Genomic DNA, 10,460 nt, shown 5'->3' on the forward strand with positions numbered 1-10,460 from the left:
TAATTATAGACATCAATAAAATTAAAACTGTATATGTTCGCACTTGAAAGCTTTAAAATGTTGTCTATCGTGGTTATTGTCCACACTAACCGAACAACTTTAACTTTTAATTCAATTAAGTGATTTTTGACAAGAATATAATGTGCATCTTCAGTACAGTCAAAATTCTAACTTGACACTTATTTGAAAGTTAACAGTTAAGAGTGTACCAATATTAAATAATAATGGATGATACTGATTTGAAAAATCAACATCGCCGAGAAATCCGGATTAAAGTTTTTGATTGCCAATTGGTTAATTAATTAATATCGAAATCCCAGAATGAAAGTATTTTCTTTACAATTTGTTATAGGGCGTGTTAGTTACTGCTAAAATCAATCATTATGTTAGCGATATAATCAATGCAAGAGGTCTGGCAATTAGTTGTGATGAAATATAAATGCTGTAATTATAATCGGGAGAGTGTATGAAAATATGTCACTATGTATTAGCAGCTCGCAAGGAATAAAGCGAATTTGAGGTGGGAATTTGGTTTCAGAAAATCGATTAATCAGCCCTTTTAAAAAAAAACTCATAAGTTTCCCAAGCAAATAACATTATTGAATCTTTAATTGTTGTTATCGCTAGAGGGAATTAATTAACGGCAATTGACTGCAAGGAGGGAGAGAGACGGTTCAGCAAAATGTATAATGATTCTCTCTAACAGACAGTTAGAGGCAGGGCCGTTTGTGGGTGTGCGGCTGGGCTAACGGGTGTGCAGGACGGATTGAGGGGGAAGGGGGAATTCTTTGTGAATGGAGTCACAGTTCGGTTCTGCTTGTTCCGCTCAAGTGTAACGCTATGTCACAATGTGATGGTATATGCCCCCAGGGGCTGCCATTGGAGCTGCCAAACATATCCCCGAGAAGTGATGACTGAATCTTTACAATAATGTTATGACGAGACTGGTTCCAGAGGAAAAAAAACCCGACAATTTGGCAGTTCTCAGTCGTTAATATTCAAGTGAATAGCTGTTTTTCTTTAAAAAAAAACATAAATCACATTAATCTTCAGTATTAAACATCATTTAAAACCACTAAAGATATAAAAGTCTATTACAATTCAGATGAGAAGTGTTGGGTGTGCTAAGGGCGTTATAGATTCATAGAGTCGTAGAAATGGGCAGCACGGAAATAGACCCTTCAGTCCATCTGGTCCATGCCTTCCAGATATCCGACATTAATGTAGTTCCATTTGCCAGCACTTGGCCTATATCCCTCTAAAGTTTAGATCAGAGTGGTTCTGGAAAAGCACAGCAGGTCAGGCAGCATCCGAGGAGCAGGAAAATCGACGTTTCGGGCAAAAGTCCTTCATCAGATACCTGCTCCTCGGATGCTGTCTGACTTGCTGTGTTTTTCCAGCACCACGCTGATCTCCAGTATCTGCAGTACTCACTTTTGCCTATATTCCAGTAAAGCTTTCCTGATGAAGGGCTTTTGCCCGAAACGTCGATTTTCCTGCTCCTCGGACGCTGCCTGACCTGCTGTGCTTTTTCCAGCACCACTCTAATCTTGCCTCTATATCTCACTAAACCTTTCATATACATTGACTCATCATTTTACATGTACCAGCCTCCATCACCTCTTTTCATTCCATACACGTCTTAGTGAAATATGATATGATTTAAAATTATATCTCCAAAATTGTACAGTCTATTTTCCGTTCCTATTTTCTCTGTTTCTAAGACTTGAAATTACAAACAGCTTGCGTGCTCAGCGTTCAGTGAATGATGAAGAGTCTAATGAAGACACGTGAGCTTGCTTTCTGTCCAATGATAGCGCTGGCCCACTGTGATCTCCAGTATTTGCCATTTTCAGTGCAGATTCCAGCATCTACAGTAATTTGCTCCTATATTCAATGGAGAGCCCCTGCTCAAGAGGTTTTAGGTCCCCATTGGAACAACGAACTTTCCTGATCTTAATGACTGGGGGCAGTTCTTCTGGATATGCAAATAAAACGGAAGATTAACTTCAGATTAAGTGCCTCACCAAAGCAAAACTCGATCAGACTCGGTCCGGTCTGGAGTATGCGGCTTGTTTCCAGGAATAGGTTGTCATACACACATTCAACCAGCCAGCCAATCTCAAATAATGTCCCACAGTAATTACAAAAGAGTTTAGACTGGTACATATGTGCAAATCACAAAACAAATTGGTCCATATCGTTAACTCGGGGAGAAAGTGAGAACTGTAGATGCTGGAGATCAGAGTCCAAGATTGTAGTGCTGGAAAAGCCCAGCAGGTCAGGCAGCATCCCAGGAGCAGGAGAGTCGACATTTCGGGCATAAATCCTTAAACAGAAATGAGGCTTGTGGGTCGGGGCTGAGAGATTAATGGGAGGGGGTGGGGTTGGGGGCAGGTAGCTGAGGTGAAGGTCGGAGAGGAGGGTAGAGCGGATGGGTGGGAAGGACCACACGGGATCAATGTGGATTTCACCAGTCTCCCCATTTCCCCTCCCTCCCACCTTAAACCAATCGCAACCTTCCAACTCGGCACCGCCCTCTTGAACTGTCCTACCTGTCTATCTTCCCACTTATCTGCTCCACCCTCCTCTCCGACCTATCACCTTCGCCCCCACCTTCATTTACCAACGCATTCCAATCTACCTTCCCTCCAACCCCATCCTCTCCCAGTTATCTCTCAGCTCCGAACCACAAGCCTCATTCCTGATGAAGGGCTTATGCCCGAAACGTTGATTCTCCTGCTCCTCGGATGTTACCCGATGGGATGGGCTTTTCCAGCACCACACATATCGTTCACTGTCGGTCTCTCTCCATAGATGCTGCCAGACTACTGAGTTTCTCCCAGCACTTTCTGGTTTGGTTTTGGTGCATAGGGGTTGCACGGTGGCTCAGTGGTTAGCACTGCTGCCTCACAGCGCCATGTTGCCAGATTCAATTCCATCCTCGGGCGACTGTCTGTGTGGAGTTTGCACGTTCTCCCCGTGTCTGCACGGGTTTCCTCCAACAGTCCAAAGATGTGCAGGCTAGGTGAATTGGCCATGCCAAATTGCCCATAGTGTTAGGTGCATTAGTCAGAGTGGGGTGGGTTGCTCTTCGGAGGGTCGGCGTGGACTTGTTGGGTCGAAGGGCCCGTTTCCACACTGTAGGGAATTTAATCTAATATCTGACAACAATTTGTTGGATGTTGGATTGGTTTCAGAGAGCTGAATGTTCCTCATTTCCCCTCTTTTTTTTCTAAAAAGAAGAAATTACATTAATCTTCAATAGTAAACATCATTTTAAAACCCTAAAGATATAAAAGTCTATTACAATTCAAATGAGTGGTGCTGGGTGTGCTAAGGATATGAGAGATTCATAGTCATGGGGAATCACAGCACGGAAACAGACCCTTCGGTCCAACTTCTATTGGACAGTCAGGTCTGGGAATGGTTGGTGTTTGGGTGTTTGACAGAGCAGAGCTGGACTATCCTCTGTTACAGCACTGTGAATGTTTTACATTCAGACAAAAGTTGTTGATGAACACACTAACATGGGCAAGCAGGTACAATCTCTCTGTGCGCGCGTGTAGCTATTTAACGTCGGGAAGCAACGATAATAATTCCCAAGAAGCCCATATAAAAGTTTAATTTAGAAAGTTGTTAGAGGTGTGATGCAGACTACACCCGTGCATAGGTGCGGCCAACAATGGATTTATATTAAAATCAAAACAAAGAACAGCGGATGTTGGAGATCGGACAGAAAAACTGAAGGTACTGGAGAAACTCAGCAGGTGTAGCAGGATCTGTGAGGGAAAAAAGAGAATCTGTGGAGGCAGAACGAGAGTTAATGTTTCCAGTCAATGTTCAGAAGAAAGGTGTCGGGACATTAACTCTGACTCTGTGTCCACAGATACTGTCAGACCTAAGGAAGTAAGTTAGCTTGCTGAGCTTGAGTGTCTGCTTTCAGACATGTGGTCACCTGAGTTCCTCCGGCGCTTTCGGTTTTCGAATTCATTTGCGTTACAGCCTGCCCGCCCACTTCACCTGACGAAGGAGCAGCGCTTCTAAAGCTGCTGGACTGTTGGACTATAACCTGGTGTCGTGTGACCTCTGACTTTGTCCTCTGCCTGGAGGAAGGACTACGGTTGATAATATTTCCCGGTTTCTAAACATGGGCCTTTCTGGGTGGGCAAAGCATGGCATTAACTTTTTCTCTCTCACTTCTGATGAAGAGTCATCTAGACTCGAAACGTTGCTCCCTCTCTCTCTCTGCATGAATGTTGCCTGACCCATTGTGATCTCCAGCATTTTATATTCAGTACAGATTCCAGCATCTACAGTAACGTGCTTTTCCTTCTCTCATGTGATATTCCTTCTGTCATGTGATATTATTTTGGTAGCACGTTCCATTCAGAACAACCAAACTTCCTCTTGCCGACAGGTAACTCTTGAAGGAAGGAAGGGGGAATTTCTGCCGTTCGTGGTGTAATGCAATCCATTCTGAACATATTCCAAATCTTTCAAGCATTGGATTTCTGCAGCAAGTGTTCTGCCATGTTATTATACAACCGCAATTATTTCTGAAAACTATGGTCTATGCTTAGAGTGTTGAGAATAGATAGTATTGTGGGGGGGTGGGGGGAGCGGTGAGTGAGAGTTACTCCTACTCCAATTGCGTCAGTTCATAGCCATGGACATGTGGCTCGTATGAGCAGATCGACATGAGATCGAAGATCGATCGCTATCCTACTGAGTAGTGCAGTAGACTGGAAGGGCCGAATGCCCTTATGATCTTATAGAATTGGTGACACCAAGGTAGAATGCCAGAGAGAGGACTGGTGTGGGAAGATGATGAAAAGCTAGAAAGACGGAGCCCATCTCACAAATGGATGTATGAATTCAACATAGAGTCATAGAGATGTACAGCATGGAAACAGACCCTTCGGTCCAACCCGACTAGATATCCCAACCCAATCTAGTCCCACCTGCCATCACCCTACCACTTCCTCTGGCAGCTCATTCCACGCCCGTATCACCCTCTGTGCGAAAAAGTTGTCCCTTAGGTCTCTTTTATATCTTTCCCCTCTCACCCTAAACCTATGCCCTCTAGTTAATGCCAGGCTTGCTTCCTTGCATCTGATTGCAGCCAATAAGCCGAACTTCCTACTGAAAATTCAACTCAGCGGTAAGATGCAGCTCAGTCTCTACGGCCCTCCAATTCTGGCCTCTTTCCCACCCCCTCACAGCTCCATCATTGGTGGCTGCTTCGATTCCAAGCGGACTGTCAACAATCCCGTTGACTGCTCACCTTGTTCTTTCTCAGTTCGCTTTCCGTTCACCCCTCTCCAGCCATCCCCACCGCCAACATGGAGACCACCCTTGTCAGTTCTGAAGAAAGGTCATAGAAACGTTAAGTCTGGTTTTCATTCCATAGATGCTGCCAGGTCTGCTCAGGACTTTTCTGTGTTTACTTGTTCTAAAGTGCACTGCCCTATCTGAACAATTCCCCATCCATCCAGATGCTCTTCGCTGTCTCTCCTTCCTCTCCTTGCCTTTCCTCGTACCTTCTTAAATGGCTCGCTGTCAGTTGTTCTTTTGTTTGCTTAAGGGCGTCGTTAGATTAGATTAGATTCCTTACAGTGTGGAAACAGTATTCACATGAAACCACGTTATGCTGAGCTCTCTCAAAATGATTCCAGAACCAATGCGTTACATTGGGAATGCAATACCCGACGCTATAATAAAGTGCCTACCGTTCCAATGAAGACTCCGACTGAGCTAGAAGCCGGGGCATTGCATTGGAAGTGAAGGTGTGGATCGACATTTCGTGCACCTAGAATAGGAGTTAAATCTCTCCCACAGTTCAAAAGCCTCTGCATTTAAGAAGTGTCGTCCAAGAACTCCGAAGTGCCTCTCTCCATAAAATAAACATTGTCACTTCTGATTACAGCAAACTCAACATACAGGAACTGATAGTGCTTTCTACATAATGCTGTTAAAATGAAAGTGGTTTGTTTATTTAATGAGCGGAATGTCACAACACATTGTTGCTGTGACATATGAATCGGTGGCAGGTGGTGGCAGACTCACTGAAACAGGGGGTTGAGGAATTAACAAATGTAATTTGCATTAGATCCACAACCTCTTATGGAAATATGTGACCTGATTTCTCAGTCTTTGGGATGCCCCTTTGTTTTTTCTTTCTTTCGCCGTTTAGAAACACCAACTTCTAGAGAGGGACGGTGGAGAGGTGACATCCGTGCATATTGACAGCATTGGCCAGAGCGACTCGCCTCTGTCTCAGCGCTGTTGCACCGGCAGAGCTGCCGAGAACTGGAGTAAAATCATCCCACAGCAATCTCTTCCACGTACATTTGATTCCAGTTCACGGCTTCACAGGCCGCCACGATAGGAGGGTGCTACAGTCAATTAAACTCGTTTCATTAAAACACACACACAAATACACGCAATGCGAGATGCATTTCAAGCGCTATTTAAAAATGACATCTGCAATCAATAATACATTAACCCACGCCGAGTTGATTTGCCAACAAGTTGCCCTATTCTCTACAACCTCCCCCCCCCCCCCCCACCATATATAAGATAAAATAGGCTTTTAAAATAAAACGACCAATTTCAAAGTCAGGACAACTTTAATTTCCCTGCAGCAAGCTGCACTTTCCCTCTCGTCCTGATACGGCAATGGAAATCCTCATCCCTACTTCACGTGGGATCACTCCCAATAGGGGAGATTGAATTGGGTGAAACCTTTCCCATTCCCCCTTCCGGAATCTATCCCATCCTTGCCAACTCTTCAAATCGAGGCAGCAGCAGAACAGTGAGAAGCAGCGAGTAATGCAGGCACGTTTCGTGAAATTCCACGGAAAGGAAGCCTCATTCTCCCTGATTCTAAAAAAAATGAAATCCGTGGCTGGCCGGAGTGGCGAGACGCCGATTTTGAGTGGGGATGGTGGGGAGGGGTGGAAAGTAAATCGGAAAATGTAAGGATGGCTGGAAACTAGATTGCTAGGAGAACGCCTGATTACAAGAATGGTCGGTAATTAAAAATAATTGGGAAGCAGTTATGCCACTAAATCTTCTAAGTGTGCCAGTTATGATCTAATGATTCTCATTAGACATGCTGAAAGCTGTGAGCTCTGTATGACAGCAGCAATTAGGGGGATCATAGCAAAGTATTATAAATATCCATGCTAAGACTCGCTTTCGCTTAATGGCCACTTCATTAGCTAATTGATTCCTTATTAGTTACAGGCGAAGTCTGGTTAGGGCTCCACCGCAGCTAATTAACATCGTATAAACACTTAATAGTCAAATGTTCATTTTTTTTCTGTATGAGGGTGAAAGCAAAACAACTTAATATTCAAATGCAACTGCTGCTGAGGGCGCTTGCTTTAGTTTTGACTAATATTATTCAAATAATATGTTATTTCTCTTTGCCTTTAAAAGGCAGAAAGTTGAATTTGGAGAGGGGAGGTTTGGAGGAATTAACAGCCCCCCCCCCACCCCCTTCTGCCAGGATCACCCCTAACTCTCTCAAAACACTGCATCAAGGTGGTTCCCCACCCGAAAGAAAATTGCAACCTCAGGACATCAATTCCATCACTGGTCACACACACACATCAGTTTAAACCTGTACATATTTCTTAGGAAAAAGGAATCTATTTAGTTCTTAATTGGAAAATAAGTTACAGAGCGAACTGACATCCCTAAAAGGATGCGTGCAAGGCGTCTCTGAAGTTGCAAATGCTATGTTTAAAAATAACCTGTTCCTTGTCAACCTCAGTATTCAAAGTTTCTTTTTTAATGGGCGAATTCAGTTTAAATTAAAACAAGTCACTTCCATACTATTTAAAATGCGTTCATCTTCTAATTTGCAAGGCAGCCAGCAAGATTGCACAACGCAATTTCCTTCCTTGCACTACGGTATATAATTCAATTAAATTCACATGAAGATTATTAATGCTTTCTCCACGTAAGCGAAAAAAAAAATCCTAATTAAAGGCTGTCTTTTCTCGGACGTGACCGGGCCACAATAAAGAGAGACAATTTCCAGGCAGCATTATAATGATTGAATTTTTTGTTGTTGCTTGTTTTGTTGTAGCTGATGCTTCCTTCCCTGGCGAGCGTTCATTTGAAACTGAAAGCGTCGTGTCGGTTAAGCGGTATTCCTTTATTCCTCAGCACTTTTGTTCATCTAATCGGGCGTTGAAACTCCAACACTCGCCGGGTCCCCTCGTCTCACAACCGTAAAATATGAATGCTAAAGCGCTCAATCGAGCAACGTTCACCCTTCCCTGATAGGAGTCAGTTTGCCTTGACTGTTGACTCTAGTTTCCAAACATGGGACTGGAAAAGTGACGTGCTTTTTTTGTTACAAATTTGACCCCTTTTTTTAAACACTGGCAATAATAAGTACCCTTTCACTTTAAAAGGGCCAGTTTTCCGTCTTTCCTTTTAATTCAACCGATTTCTTTTTGGAGTGCCCTGGTATTTCATGGTTTAAGTTTATTTTCAGCACGCCCCTTTCTGTACCTGATTCAAATTGAGACAAGTTGTGATAGCCGGTCGCTAAAGACACCGGGCGTGACATCGAATGGTGTGGCATTTCGATCCATAGATCATAATTGTTCACAATCAAGCGCAGCTAGAAGTGCAGGACGGTATGGTTACCGAAAGAAAGAATCCAGAGGGACAGTCGTTAGTGGGGAGAACGCAACATTCGAAACCACAATGTAGGAGCAAATTACTGCAGATGCTGGAATTTCGAACGCAGATGTATTTCCTTAAAATTTAAAGCAGGTAACCGCTGTTCAAGCTTAAAAAAAAAGCAATTTCTTAAACGCAGGTTTTTTTAAAAAAGTTCTTTTAAGGAAAATAGATCGATTCATCTTGAGCGGTGGAAATATGGAGAAGTTGCTTCGCTGTAAAAAGAACATAAAATATCATCGCTGCTTGGAAATCGATTGAGGACAGCACCAAGGGGATTTCAGACATGAAAGCTACGTATGTGTGTGTTTTATGAACGGATTTCCTTGACCTAATAAATACTGGACGGTCTCAAAGAAAATCAAATCCGTACTAAATTTTAACTCCATCAAATAAACATTTAGGCATCCAAACGAGAATATATATTTTGAAATGGGGTGTTTATGAAGATTTCATTGTGTTCTTAAAACTCCCCGGTGGTTTCTAGGGAGTGAATTCAGGTATCTATTTAATGCAGTTGTAATGAATTCGCTGTTAATGAAGATCTATTAGTCCTGGTCCCAGTATATTTAAGTCTATTGCAAAGGGAAATGTAAACCATTCAATTGTTATGTTAAGAATAGGGGCATTTTACACATGATACAGCAATCTACTATTAACAGAGTGATTCCACCTACTGCATAAATCTTATGTACATACCCCGTGGTGATTTTTTTTTGACACGGCTGCGTGCCGTTTGGTCTGTTCCCCCCCCCCCCCCCCTCCCCCCCGGAACACTCCAACCACCCGTTTTGACAAGTCAGGTATTGTCTAAAACAGCGCTATCAATATTGATCAGTATCTGTTAGATAGAGAGAACATAATCATTTAAAAAGCCACAACTGACTGGCGCTCTAAGGAGGGCATGGAGCTTCAAAACCCCGTGTGTTCTCGAAGCCGCTCTCCGCACATCAGCCTCCGAGCCGCGAAGACACTAATTGACGGATTAATCTCTGGTGAACTGTATAATGGGACGTGGGAAATAAGAAGACGGCCCGTTATTTACCGGAGCAGCTCCATCTTCTGGTGCATTTTCCTTTACGCGATTCCATCGGCCCTTGGAGAACAATAAATCGTGATTAATAAACTGGGAATGCAATGATCGTTCCCCCCCCCCACCCCCCCACCTTTCCCTTTTATTTATCCATCTGCCCGGCTAACATCTCTTGGTTTAATGTAGCCGTCACCTAGTCTATTGTACCTAGTTGCTCAATGACAAAGCATTGAGGGATCTGCAGAGCAACCGCTGGAGTCCCATTTGAGTCCCAGATCTCTTTCTCTCTCTGTGCTGCCTACCCCTGGGGGGTGTTGTTAGATGGAAGTCCACACGTCAATGGACCAACATAAGTGACATACACAAAATAAAATTATGGGGACGGCTTTGAACTCTGTGCCATTATTTTTAAGCGCATCTCAGTCGGGCGGTCATGAAAAATTCCTCCGCGTTTTGAAATGACATCCAATTTCTCCAACTATGGAATCCATGCAACGGTTAAGGATTTGTTTTTGAGTTGACAGCTTGGCCGGGGGTGTCTGTTTCCAAAGAAACGTATCGGGACATCTCATGAACTTTTTTGGCTATAGTTTTGGGTGGGGGACGCGGTGGTGAATTACAAGCGGAAACATCTCCAGCCCACGATTTTGACTTCAACAGCAACTGGTCAATTCGCAGCCGGAGTGTTTGGCGTTGGGGTCAGCCGGGATGGCCATGAAAG

General features: G+C 43.6%; 1 long non-coding RNA gene across 2 annotated transcripts; it reads right to left on the bottom strand.

Moving 5' to 3' along the window:
• Positions 1 to 5,994: 5,994 nt before the first annotated feature.
• LOC122550910 lies at positions 5,995 to 10,065 on the bottom strand. Of its 2 annotated transcripts, none has more exons than XR_006311974.1 (3): positions 9,947 to 10,065; positions 9,752 to 9,802; positions 5,995 to 6,398 (listed from the first exon to the last, which is right to left on the bottom strand). It is a non-coding gene; the product is annotated as an uncharacterized LOC122550910 (long non-coding RNA). The 2 variants fall into 2 exon arrangements; XR_006311973.1 differs by lacking the exon at positions 5,995 to 6,398 and adding an exon at positions 7,812 to 8,921.
• Positions 10,066 to 10,460: the final 395 nt, after the last annotated feature.

The sequence above is a fragment of the Chiloscyllium plagiosum genome, chromosome 6 (genome assembly GCF_004010195.1).
Source record: "Chiloscyllium plagiosum isolate BGI_BamShark_2017 chromosome 6, ASM401019v2, whole genome shotgun sequence".
In the NCBI taxonomy this organism is placed as follows: Eukaryota; Metazoa; Chordata; class Chondrichthyes; order Orectolobiformes; family Hemiscylliidae; genus Chiloscyllium; species Chiloscyllium plagiosum.